This window comes from Perognathus longimembris, chromosome 1 (genome assembly GCF_023159225.1).
Source record: "Perognathus longimembris pacificus isolate PPM17 chromosome 1, ASM2315922v1, whole genome shotgun sequence".
In the NCBI taxonomy this organism is placed as follows: Eukaryota; Metazoa; Chordata; class Mammalia; order Rodentia; family Heteromyidae; genus Perognathus; species Perognathus longimembris.
Window position 1 is genome coordinate 17,754,909 of NC_063161.1, and position 13,752 is coordinate 17,768,660.

Sequence of the window (13,752 nt, forward strand, 5' to 3'; positions counted from 1 at the left end):
GCTGCCAGTTTTTCATGGCTAATTTTCCCAAGGCAATCAATGACTTGGGAAAAGTGTAATTCTCAGATGCTAGAAGGAAGACTTCTGGTGGTAGTGGTAATGGGAGACCAGCAGGCCTTCATTTAGACATATTACTTAAAATGTGCTCATAAATTAGGGGCTTACTAGAGTCAATGCTGGGATATAGAAGGACTCAATGTGGATGGTGCATAGAAATGGCTGTGGAGACTGCAGGAGGTATTTTAGTTCATGAAGTCCCAGTTTCAAGTCTGGTCCTCATGACATGGTTGAAGACTATGCCAGCTGTTACTGAAATTTGAGTCCTGAAGTGCCAAAAGGATGAGGGTAATAATCCAGTGACAGTGCTGTGGTTAGAGAGAAGCGTTTCCCAGGAGGCCAAATGTAGGGAAGGTAAAGACTCATCTCGTCACTATGTTTGATTCCTGAGCCTTTCTGAAATAAGTGAGAAGATTCTTTCTTTGTCTCTGTGTCTCTCACTGTCTCTCCTTGTAGCTGTTTCTCTAATTTTTCTCTCTCTCTTCATATATATATCTGTGTGTGTGTCATTTTCTGTCTCTCTTTCTCTCACACAGACAGAGACACCATTCCCTGGAAAGTCATTTTGGTGAAAAGCTACTTTCCTTATCTCTGTACTCCTCTTTCAAATATTTACTCAACACCACAGGAAAAGACCTCAGAACAGTCCTGCTTGAAGAAACTCACAACCCACATAACTTAGCTGACCTTTCTGCAGGCCACCTGCTTCACCCTGTTGGTTTTGTGTATTGCTGAAAAGAATCCTTGGGAAATGTTAGACTAACTCAAAGAAGTTTTCTTCTCTCCTTAGACCACTGCCTGCTTGTTAAAATCCTCCACTCCTCCCTGCTTCCTTCCCACCTTATTGTCTCTGTCCCATTTCATCATCCCACTGACTTCTCCGTATGGTACCTGCAAGCTGAATGCCCTGCCTTAGGTGAGTTTTTCTTTGATTACTCCCTTGCCACCTTTCAAATATGGATTTCTATTTTTTATTCCATTTAACCTCTTCGGTAAGTCAAGAAGAATTTCCTCCCAAGCAACTTCAGGGGTCTCAGTGAGGCAACTTGGTCTTTAGTCTTGAGTTTATAGTATATCATCTCTATCAATCATTATTTTATTTCCTCTAAAGACCTCCATGTGCTATGTTTTCTCATCACATTGGGCATTCTTTTTTCCTTCCTGATTGTTCTTTACCACATTCTTTTCCCTTTTCAGCCAGTTTTTTAAAATTGTTTTCATTCCAAAACATTACACCAGAGACTTTTTAAAATCTCTTCTTATGTTGTGGGTCTTCCTTAAAAAATGCACAGTGCTATATTGCATATGTGTAAATAAATTATAGTAATAAAGCCTTCTGCATATTTGTTTACTTGTGATATTTGATTTAGTTGGTTTCATATAAAATCCTATCTACATTTCTTTAATCCTTTTTAATGAAATCTAAAATGGTTTTCCATATTTCTTTGTATTCATGAAAATTATTTGGTATTTTATAAATTGTAAAATCTTTATTGTTCTGCCCAAGTGCTCTCAATTAAAAACAAAAACATTGGAGTGTTTTGCTTTTGTTCTGAAGTCAACATCACATAACAATCTATGCCGAATCATAATTCTTAGGAGTAATTTCTTATTAGAACTTTTTGTTTTTCTTTTTTTCTTTTTAACCAAATGCACTGCCTGTATATATAGAAAATACATGACTTTCAGGGGTCTAGGGAAAATAAGTCTTCGACTTATGATGGCTTGAATTTATTTTTTCAACTTTTTGATGATGTGAAAATAATCTGAGTTCAGTAAGACCTACACTTGGAATTTGGAATTTGGGTCTTCTACTAGTTGCGAGATACATGCTCTAATGATGCTGGGGGTTGGCTCCCATCAGTCCTGTGATCATGAAGGAAACCATTTGACACTATGTGTACTGCGGGGCTAAGCTCTGACATCTGATTGCTTCAGTATAGTAAGTGCCTTTTCAACTTTAGCTATTTCCAACTTATGATGGCTTTACCGGCATGGAACACCAACCACTTTAAGTCCAGGAACATCTCACTGTATTTTAAGCTTGATAAAAAGAAAATGTGAAAAGTACCATTTATGGAACATTGATCATGGAAGCCCAGGCTCTACCCATTTTATATATTTATCTCAGTCATTCCTGTAACAAGCGTGCAATGTGGACATTTATAATCCTCATTGTACAATCAAGAGAATTCAGTTTCATGGAGACAATATGATTTGCCTATAATTATGTAGCTTCTGAGCAGTCAAATGGGACTGAACCCAGATTTACAGCATTCTAAAGAATCCTAATTATTAGACAAAATCTCTATATCGTTATCTGAAAACTACCACCAATTATTTTCACTAAGATGGGACTAAATAACAACGTTAGGATCCAGTTATTGCTGGCATGGTTTCACATTGAGAAAGCAAAAGATTTATAGATTATACATAACCATTAGCCTGGGTCAGACACTGACCCAAAGAGGTGGTTACATCCTGGAGGGGGGCGGGCAGGGATGTTAGGTTAGAACCCTCAAGCCTAGCACTCAACAAACATGAGGATGGGTTTTATAGCCATTCGCCACTCAAGCTAATGGTTTGAACACATATATACATATAACCCTTAACACAAGAGGTTAGGTTTACTGAAGCCCAAAAATAGACTTGGGTCCAAGCATAGATAAATACTCAAGATTGTGTGTGTGTGTGTGTGTGTGTGTGTGTGTGTGTGTGTGTGTGTGTGTGCTGCCCCCTCTCCTCTCTTTCTCTCTCCCTCTGTCAGCTCTGTCTCTGTCTGTCTGTCTCTGTCTCTCTCCATCTCTTGTTACAGCACTTATTAATATGGTTTCCCTCTTAGGCAGGCTATTTTCTTGTAGTAGCAAGGTGGCCACTAGCATCCATAAGCTTACACTGAGTTAGCTTAGAGTCCCTTGTGGAATAAAAGTTCTTTTTCCTCATTGGTTGAATGTAACTCCTGCAATTAATGGGAACAGTGTGGGCGATGTGTAATTCTACAAAATAAGCAATTCCTCTGGCCAGGTGAGGGAGTGTACTTGTTCATGCCTGAAGGCTGTATTTGTTCCTAGTGCTTGAAGATAGAAAGAAGTATTAGCCTTAACAGAAAAATGGATTCTGAGTATCCGTGGATTTACAATGTCCACTACTGTTTTATCAGTAGTAAAACAGAGACACGAAACAGCTGAGAAACATGAGTCCTTTGGTTGATTCAATACTTGAACTTCTGATTTAAGTTTCTTAGACTGTCAGTAACAAAGGATGAAATCAGTCATTAAGTGCTACCAGGGATTTTATTTAGCACTACCAAGATGGAACAAAAAAATTGTAATGGCATAAAGTCAGATATTTGTTCATTTAAATATTTATTCATTCTGTAAATAAATATCCATTTATTCTGCTACTAGACATTTGTCTAGTATGTGCCAAGCATTGTGATAGGTGGTGTGGATGGAGATGTGAGCTAGTATTTTCCTTTAAAAATTTTACAACCTGAAAGGGAGAGAAGATTCAATCGATAGCTACAACACAGAGAAGTAAGTACAGTATTCTGTTTTTCCCTAAGGTGTTTCTGGTAGCAATACCCTTAGTCTGAAAAGTGTTTTCTAAAGAGAAGTCAAGAACATCTCACGTATTAGACCATTCTAATCAATCACGTGCCAGCCTCACACAGTAGAAGTCTGTTTGTTATCTCTGGGACTCTAAAGATATTCTTCGTCCTTTTTGAGGGATTCTAAATGTAACAATAGCTAACTCCCCTGAAACTGAAAGAGAAGCAGGACACAATTAACCCCCATATCATCTTATGATTTTTGCAATGAATAGCACAATTGGTTTTAGAGTAGAACTGAACACTAGCTATGAGATAAAGATAAACCATTTAGTGTCTCCCACCTTATTTGCCCATCTATAAAATGGGTATGATAATACTGTAGCAGACAGTTGCAGGAACTACATAAGATACTCTTGGAAATGCATATGGCTTGGACTAAATACAGTTCAATGAGTACTAGTTACAACTGCATTGTGTCTATGTTGTTCTTATTATGATAGAATTATTGTTACACTAGAGATCAGAGAAAAACACTGGCTTGCCCAAGTTTCCTGAGATTGTTAAGGGTAGGGTCATGCTGAGACCCGACCCAGGATGGCTGACTGTTAAATGAGGGTTCTTGCCCTGACCTCACTGCCTACCATCACAGCATTTGCATTTCTAATTATACTTGGCTCAGGCTAGTCCTGAAGTCATCTGTATTCCCTCAAGCTTATATCTGCTGTGAGAGCAAGTGTGGCATTGACAAGAATAATCACACTTGGCATTTATAGAATATTTTATATATTTCAAAGCCCTTTGCATGTGTTACCTCAGGTGGGATTAAGCATTTGTCATGGATACTACCCTCATGGATAATCAAAGTTGAAATTTTATGCTGGTTATTAGATTTGACTTCAGCTTGCTTTCTGGGAGACCCACAAATCAGTTTATTTAGCGCAAGGCATATTCATCATTATCAGATTGCAGGAAATTTAGGTCAACCAAAATTGGGAATTTAGTTTGTATGTCTTGGGGAACAGTGATGATTCTAGGGATTTTTTTTTTCTGGAAAGGTGAGGAGATAGGGAGAGACAAGTGAGCTAGGGATATGATTTAGAATTTAAATCTTTCTGAGTGCCTGAGAGCTAAGACTGAGTGGGGCTACAGCTGGCAGACATATGCTACCTTAGTAAATGAGTATTTTGTACAATCTGCACTCTCTGCCCTTCTTTTTAAATTTAAGGGCATGTATGAAAGGCTATCACTTAGCAAACACCAGTTTGAGGATTAAAAAGCTGCAGCTCGTTGGTCAGATAACTTTGAGTTCAAATCCTTACCCCAACAGTAATCATGAGGCAGTCACTTGGCATTTATGGTCTTCAGTTTCCTCCCATCTTAAACTAAGACATCTGCCTAATAAAATTATAGAAGTGGACTCCCAAGTCAGGCATAGCTTCAGTGCTAGAGATGTCCCACACACAGTAGATCTGTGAACCAAGGCAGAGAGCTTGCCATTGAGAGCTATCACATAGTGGTCATTGAGAGACCTATCTGATGCTGGATGGGTATGGAATATCTCTTACCAGAAGCAGTTGCCAAAAAGGACAAGGTTGTCAGCCCAGCACAGGTGGCTCATGCCTGTAATCCTAGCTACTCAGGAGGCTGAGCTCTGAGGATTGTGGTTCAATGCCAACCCTGAGCAGGAAAGTCATGAGACTCTTATCTCCAATTAACCACCAGAAAATTAGAAGTGGCTCAAGAGGTAGATTGTTAGCCTTGAGCTGAAGAGCTCAGAGACAGTGCCCAGGCTGAGTTTGAGCCTCTTGACTGTCAAAAAAAAAAAAGAGAGAGAAAAGAAAAGGAAAAGGACAAGGTTATTGAGACCAGGATTGATTAAATTGCAGATCCAGTATTAGAGGAGATATTATTGCTTAGGAATCCCTGCTCATTCCTCCTTCCCAAAGTCAGCCTTGTCATGGTGGGGGTACATTTGTGTTTCTGGGAGTATGGATTGATCAGAAAGGATATTTAGGTGTGTCAATGCACTTTTCTTGCCAGGAGATTGAGACTGAAGACCTAAATTTGGACAAGACTCTGACACAGATGATACTACAACTCTATGTGTGATAAATGGACTGAGAAGGGAAGGTTTCTTTAACAAATGAAATGACAGTGTTTATATTTTACTTAAGGGAAAATTATATTAGAATCCTACAGGGAGATTTCAGAAAGAAATGAGCTCTGAATGAAATTGTCCTGTTTCAGTACAGGGCTGGCCAAATATATGGGCCAACCAAGCTGTATAGAATAAACATTGTCAGTTCTGAAGTGATATGCTTTCCAGAGACTTCGTGTCCATAAGAAGGGCCACTGCCTCCTCACCCCTCTGCCTTGCCAAGCATTGAGACTTCCAAGTCAGTGCTTTCTATGACCTTTGGCAGGTTCATTATTTCTCTGAATCTTGACTTTCCACTGGAGACTATGCCTATTACATGCTGTACATTATGAACATTAAGTGAAAAATAATGAAAATAAAGCACTTCAGGTAATGCGTGGAAGTCATATCTATAGCAGTCATAGCAATGAGAGTATTATTCGTAAGTGCTTAATATGTCCTACATTAGGGGTTATTGCTTAATTTTATATTAATCCTCTAGTTATATATTAGTATTCTCATTATTATTACTGATATTATCCTCACTTGACAGATGAAGGCATTGATACTTTAAGTGGTAAGGACATTTCCTAAGGTATCTTGGATGGGCTGAATTTCAGACTGAAGTGTCTCCATGTTATAAAGAGCATACACCTATGAAAGTTGTCACAGGTAAGATACAGTCATTTACGCCAAATCTTCCAAAATAGTCTGGAGGCCATATATGACTGTGATCATTAAAAAAAAATCAAACCCAAAACACAACCATCAGCCTTGTACAAAGTTCACTACAACCTTATACAATGTGTATTTTCTTGAGGATTCTTGTCCTGCAGCTATCTATTCAACACTGGAATGACACCCTCTTTATTATTCCTTGTGGACAAGGATAATTGCTTTAGAACAATTGTTTTTCCAGGCATGATAATGTATGAGTTCAAGGCCAGCTTGGGCTACATCAGAAGATCTTGTATCAAAAAGTCAAACTCAAATCTAAACCCTTGAATTCCTTGTTTTCCTGGATATGCCTAAGACTTCTCAAAGCATGCAATCCTACTTTAGAGTCTTCTCATTTCTGAATACACTCATGTTGTTTCAGATAGCCACTTGTATAGTTGTTATTTAGGTGGATACGCTTATCTACTTTGATCTATTAGTAAGTTCTTCCAAGTAGTATTTATTGTGTAGCTATGTGCCAGGCACTGCAAAAATCCAGCCAGGAATCTCCTGCAATAGCTTTTAGCAAATAGCAAAGTATTAGTTCATTTTGCTGTAGAGTATTCAGCAAGCAGATGCAGAAGAAACATGAGTTGGCTGATGTCTCTGCTATTTTCAGAACTGCAAACAAGTGAGTGAAGTCAAGAGAGAGAAAGCAAATGAAACCCTGTGGAGTAAGAGCATGGAGACCATGATGAGTAGCAATTTTACTATGCGTTTCAGCTCTCTGCCTGCTTTTAACTCTCTGTTGCTGTATATTTATGTCATCTCCTTGAAGCAATTTTAGAAAATAGAAATCAGGTCTATATCTCCTCTGGGCCTAGCACATTGGCAGGCCTTCAGAGAGCTTGCAGGTACTTGCTGTGTCTGTAAGGATGATTGCCATCAGCTGCTGCATCTCCCTTGGGCTAATACTTAAGAAACTAGAGAAAGAATTTGGTACAGATTACCATTTCCTAAATTTAGGACTACACTTTGGTGATAAGAAAGTCTACAGATCAAAACCTTTGTCTGTGGACAACTATGTCATTGAGTAAAATGGAGTCACATCTTTCCACCCTCTATTCCTCTAACCACATGTCCTGTTTCACTACAGGAAACTGTTCATGACAACACTGGTTTAGTCAAGAAGTATGCCTCCCAAAAACCCTGGGTTCAAGGAAAAATCTCTCTGTTAGGCAGATACCATCTCATGACTGAGCAAATCACAACTGACCAACATGACTGTTGGGACCAAATAGGGCCTGGCAGGATGGGCTCCCAAGTTGGTCCCACCAATCTCATGTTTTGAAAATAAAATTAAAAAATCAACAAAGTGGAGGAAAAATAGAGCAGTCCAGAGAGTCCAGCAAAAAATAGTTTTTTTGAATGGAAAAGTGTAGAAGGCTGGAAGGACAGGCTAAAATCAAATCATAAAATGCCTTAAATGTAGGATCAATGAACTTTGAACACACTCTAGAAGGGAACTGTTCATAATCCATTCCTAGTTTTAACAGAGAAATAACACATTCACAGATATAATGTCCTTATCACAGACATATATCATTTCTTGCCATTGTAGACACGTATTACTTATTTTCACAAATTTTCTAAGTCGGCATATAGAAAAATATTTATTAGTTTAGGGTAGAAGCTAGAAAATGACATTCACACAGGGTAGGAATGTCAAAGACCACCAGACCCAGCATAGTAGCAGTTGTATCAGTTTCTATTTGTAGCAAAACAAACCATCTTCATATTCAGCACCTTGAAATAGTGACCATTTGCTTTGTTCTGGAATCATCTGTAGTATGTACTGAGATTAGTGAAGTCTGGAGTCAGAGGCCGCGTCAACTGGGTTTATTGGAGGACTGATGGCCAGAGGGCCATGATTCCTCTCAAAAGTAGGTGTTCATCTTCAAGGATACCAAGCAGTGCTTGGTCACCTGAGGAATCAGTGCTCTATGGACGTGAGTGGTGTAGTATGCAAAGTGACTTCTGGAAGCAAATCAGAGAATCAGAACACATTTTGGAGGCCGGGAAAGACCAATTTTAAAGAGCCACAAAGTTACTATACATCATGTAACCACTTTATCCAGGAAAGAGTACTAAAATGCATGATCATCCTTATAACCTACAAGAAAGACAATGGTAAATGAACAAATACAGCCATATTTTATACACTTACACCTCTCTTCCTGGTTACATATTCCAGTGAATAATGAATTCCAGTAATCCTTTCCGTAATAGTGAGAGATGCAGTAGTGAATACAAAAAGCCCCATACCTATAGGACATTCAGAAATCAGAATGTGAGTCCATCATAATAAGCTCTAAAAAGGAGTAAAGGGCTTATGGCCTGCTGACCAAATGTAACCAAATGTGTTTGTGACTTCTTACTCAGGACGAAAAAAAAGCAAAATTTAATGGGCTATGAGGGAAGAATTGATCCATGAAGCAATTTGGTAGCAATTGCCAACAGCTTACGGAGAATTAAAGTAATAACAGAAAACTGTCTGAAACGGTTCAAGAGAATAACCTCCAACACTGAAAGCGAGATCATTTAGCAAGGAATGAAGAGAAAGAGCCAGCACAGTAGTGAGGAGATGGAAATTTTAAAAAGAAATTTCAGGGACTCTTAATTTCTGTCCTTTTTCTTTCTATTTTGTTTTCTGTTAATATATGAGGAAAATCAGACACATTTTAACAAAACTCAGCATGCAATTAAAAGGGCAGTCAAGACCAGCAATCATTTTACTAAATCGATTTCTCTCAATGGATGTTTGTAACCTCTCTGAAGTTTGGGAATGAAGTCTGCTGAGTTTATCCATTGTATTTTCCTCATACGCATGTGCACATTGAGATCAGTCCTGTTGGCCTGCTCGTGAATGCTAAGTGCCAGACACTGATTTCCGTTCAGAGGAGGGGATGGGAGAAAGTGGTTCATTCAATGAGTTGGTGGTCTCCATCCAGTTCCTAGCATACTGGTACCCATAACCCTACTGTGCCAGGACAATGGGACCCTTTGTCGACTGTCTTGGCACAAACACTAAGGATTAACTGGGCACGGTGCCTTAGAGACTCAGCTGCATTTTTGTTCAGTTCAGAACTCAGCTAAGGTACAGGGGCCAGACTAAGAAGGCTTCATTTGTCACTGCCCATGGCTCACCAATGCTGGGCACAATCTGTTGTTTGAAAGTTGTACACTGGATTTTTTATTTCAGACATAAGCTACCCATGGCTTTTCTCCCTTTTGATGAAAGGAGGTAACTCTATTATTTTCTTGCCAAAAGATATTTCCAGTCCAGAGCATTTACAGGAATATACTTTGTTGAGTAATCCATAGTCAAGAAGTTAGTTTCTTTATGCCTTGGTATTTTACTATAAAATGTGCAGAATAGAAACTTTAGGATTTGGAAGATGACAGCAAAGGCATGAATTATTACAGAGCAAAATTTAGTGAATCTAGAAATATATTTGGCTGAGTTCACAAATCTGAACTACAGAAATCTGAAAATACTGGCTTGAAAAGAGACTTTGAAAGGTATTATGGACATGTGTGCATCATGGTGTGTGTGTATGTGTGTGTGTGTGTGTGTGTATGTGTGTTGCAATGGTGATTGTGGTTGTTTTTTGGCCTGGTTAGTGAATCTTCCTTCTTCCATAACAAAATACCTGAATTGTGAGAGTTATAAATGTTAGTGGCCTGATACAATAAAAAAAAAAAACCTTAAGCAAAAATGAATGATTAGTATAGGAAGAAAAGATGAAGGACAAGTTTTTTTCTAAATGTGAAGTTCATAGATAATGTTCAGAATTTAAACCTGCCATTAAGAAAAAAAAAAGAGTCCAACCTCGTACAATGATATCTTATCTTTTATTCCTAATTTTTGAGATTAAAAATAGTGTTTGTAAACATGTGGGCAAAACTTATTAATTCTTTTATGTAGCGTCAGGGTTATCTTCCATTGAATATGGTACAGTGATCATTCTTTTCTTTAAAAAATTCATGACTATTATAGTTTTTAAAAATTGAAAAGGTATAAACTTCATGACAAGAGCGAGAACAGATATGAGAGCCATAGGCAGATGATAGATTTCGGTAATTTCAGAAAGAGAAAAAGAAGCTTTTTAAAGTGATGATTAATTAAGGGACACTTTAAAAGCTCTAGTCCATAGGCTGTACTTATATCATAGGCAGGGAAGCAGTACAGCAGAATAGTGTGTTGAAGTACTTGGCCCAAGATTTGAATGGTCTCTGGCTTAGAAATCACAGAGCAAGAGAAAAGGAATAAGAAGTGCGGCTAGGTTCAGCAAGAAATGTACTCATTACCTTACTTCTATACATCAACCTTACAATAAAATAAAATTTAAAAAGTAGATAATAGAAAGTGAAAAAAGAAAAATGCTCCTAGTTATTGAAAAGATATTTTATTTGAAAAGATGCTTTATCACTGATACATTATACAGGATGGTAGAATACATGTCTAGTTATCTCTTAAAAGGGATTCCTCACTCTTTCTGGTGCCAGAAAAAATGAATCAATGTATTTTCTAGGTTCCTTCAAGCTAGTTTGGCCATGTGATGAAACTCTATTTCTTTAATGGAAGCAGCAGCAACATATCCAAGTAGTCCTCTTCCCACCCATAGTGGATGAGCCTGTGATTCCAGAAGCATGATCAATGTTGATGAGAACAATACACGAAGGCATGATGTACTTGCAAATTGGAGAGAAGTCAAGTTCTTGAGAGCTTCAAGTAGCTCACTTACCTGGTCATCTCACCTCAGAGTTGAGTAAAACTACGTATTTTGGGAAGTAACTCTGTCTTGAAACTGGTGACAGCATCCTAGATTTATAACATACTTACTCAGTTCTTACAGATACATCCATTTCCTGGGACAAAGTGCTTCAGTTCCTCCTTCCATCAGTGGATATAGAAAGTTTGATTGTCTAACAGAAAAATTCCACTTTTATTCCCTACTCGTCTTTAAATTAATCTTTAATTCCAAAGCTATTTGTTCATTAGCATTTGCAACTAACTTTTTCTTCAACCTTTAGAGGATACTTGACGAACATGAGCCCTACCATTATTTTGGAAAATATTAGAGGAATATTCTCTATGTACCATTTTTTGTTCTTTCAGTGGGACTTTCTATCTTCACATGTGACAAGAGTTATTTTCCCAGATTCCCATTATTGACCCCTTTCTCCATATGATGTGCTATTATCAACCTGATTTTAAAGGGTAAACTCTCCCCAGAGATGACCTTTACTTTGAAATGACACCTTTTAAGACATAAAATAAGAGAGCAGCTGACTTGAAACAATTAAGGAGTTGGGTTTTCCTCATAATGATAGTGTCACCAATGACAGAATTACCTGGCTATGATTTCTTTTTCTTCAATTAGATATGGAACTACTTCAGCCAGAAGCCCCTGGGATTCTATTCCTATTAACTGCCTGGGTTTGTATAAATTCTTTGTGTTTTATGTCCAGTGCCTTGAATAATATCCATTAGTCAAAGACAGTGGAGCAGACATTTGTGTGCTCCTATCATTTCCCCATTTGGAACCTATCATCTAGGCTCTGGCAAGCTGCTAGAGTTGTCATAAATACACACACACGTGTGTGTGTATGTGTGTGTGTATGTGTGTGTGTATATATATGTATATATGTATGAATTTGTTTGCAGAGTGGCCAATTTATCTCAGGGCCTCTGTGGCTAACAATGAGTGAAATAGATGACGGGCATGTCATAGTCTGTCAGCTGCTGCAATTAAGCGATGTTAACTGCCGTAATTGCAGAAAGGGGTGGTTCCGAATCAGTACATGTTAAAGATGCATGAGGCCTCCAACACCATGATTTTCTGTGGGAGAAAAATCCAGTTAAAGGATGAACAGGTTTGTTCAAGGTCACACAGGGGCTTTATCAGGGCCTGATGGCATTGTAATTTCTTTATATCCACCTGCTCAGCACACTCAGCTGCTAGAATGATCCTGTGCCAACCTTGTTTTGTTACATCACTACTCCTGTTGGAAACCTTTTGTGGGCCCCATTGTTTTTAGGCTCAAAGCTGTGACGAGTGAGCAGCTGGCAGAAGCCCAGTGCTCTGTCAGGGACCAGGCACCTGCAATGATAAATAAATGGTCAGTGCTAACAGCAGCTGTAGGAGTCACATGACCGAGAGGCAGCTCTTTGAGTGCCTCTCTGGCTGCATCACAGTAACAAGCTGTCTTGATTTTGGGTAAACCCCTTCAATAGTCTGGACCTTGATTTTCTCATCTGCTAAATGATCAAGTGAGGATTAATTGATATCAATGACTTCTCCAATTTAGAAATTCCATGATCCCTCATTTTCTTCAAAAGTTTCCTAGTTGCGATTTAACATTTACATATTTCCTCTGAGAACTTTCTAGCTTTCCCCACCCCGGGCTTCCAGATACAGAATGAAGAGGTTGTACTTATCCAGTCAGAATCCTATCATTTTCTTCTTCTAAAGGACAGAAAACTGCGGGAGTAATTGAAATCCAATATTATCCTCTTCTGAATGCACTTATTTCTTCCAATACTTGTCCACTCTATTTTAAACTAACTTTGCAGCTTTTGCTTGCTTCCTCTGACATGGTTCCTCAGTTATACCATTCTTTTCCTTCTGTAGATTGACCTCCAGTGTTAGCATGTTTTCATTTCTCTTCCAAGTCTGTCTCGATGCCCCTTATATCTTCTTTGTTTCTCTTATTCTTTCAGTTCTTCTCTTTAGTGGCAAACATTACCTGTCTGTCACCACCATGAAACAAGGATGATTTTGCATGATGGGAAAAGCACTTAGTTGAGCACACATATTTTTCCTTGAAATTGGAATCAATGTAGATGGATGTACAGCAGAATAGTAATTCCTGAAGTAATAAAGATAATTTTCCCACAAAAACCAGAAATAAGATTTCTAGCAGGAAATGACCCTGGTCTTTGCTCTTGAACACAACAGAATCTTTAATCAAACTGCTTTATTCATCTGATGGGAATGACCAATATAACTTCTACAAACAAATATTCAATTTAAATACTCAGTAAACTTGCAGGAAATCTCATCTCTGGTTCATCATGACTCAACAAAGTGAAGAAAGGACCAGTTTTCCTCCATGTCAAGAAAAGTTAGCAACTAAAGCTTAAGATCAGCAATTGTCCAAAGGCTATAGCTTCAAACCTCTACTTTGATACCTTTTGATCCTTCCCAAGAAGCTTATCTCTGTGGTGAGAGATGGAAAAAAAAAGAAACAGAATAGAGAACTAGAATATAAAGAGGAAAGA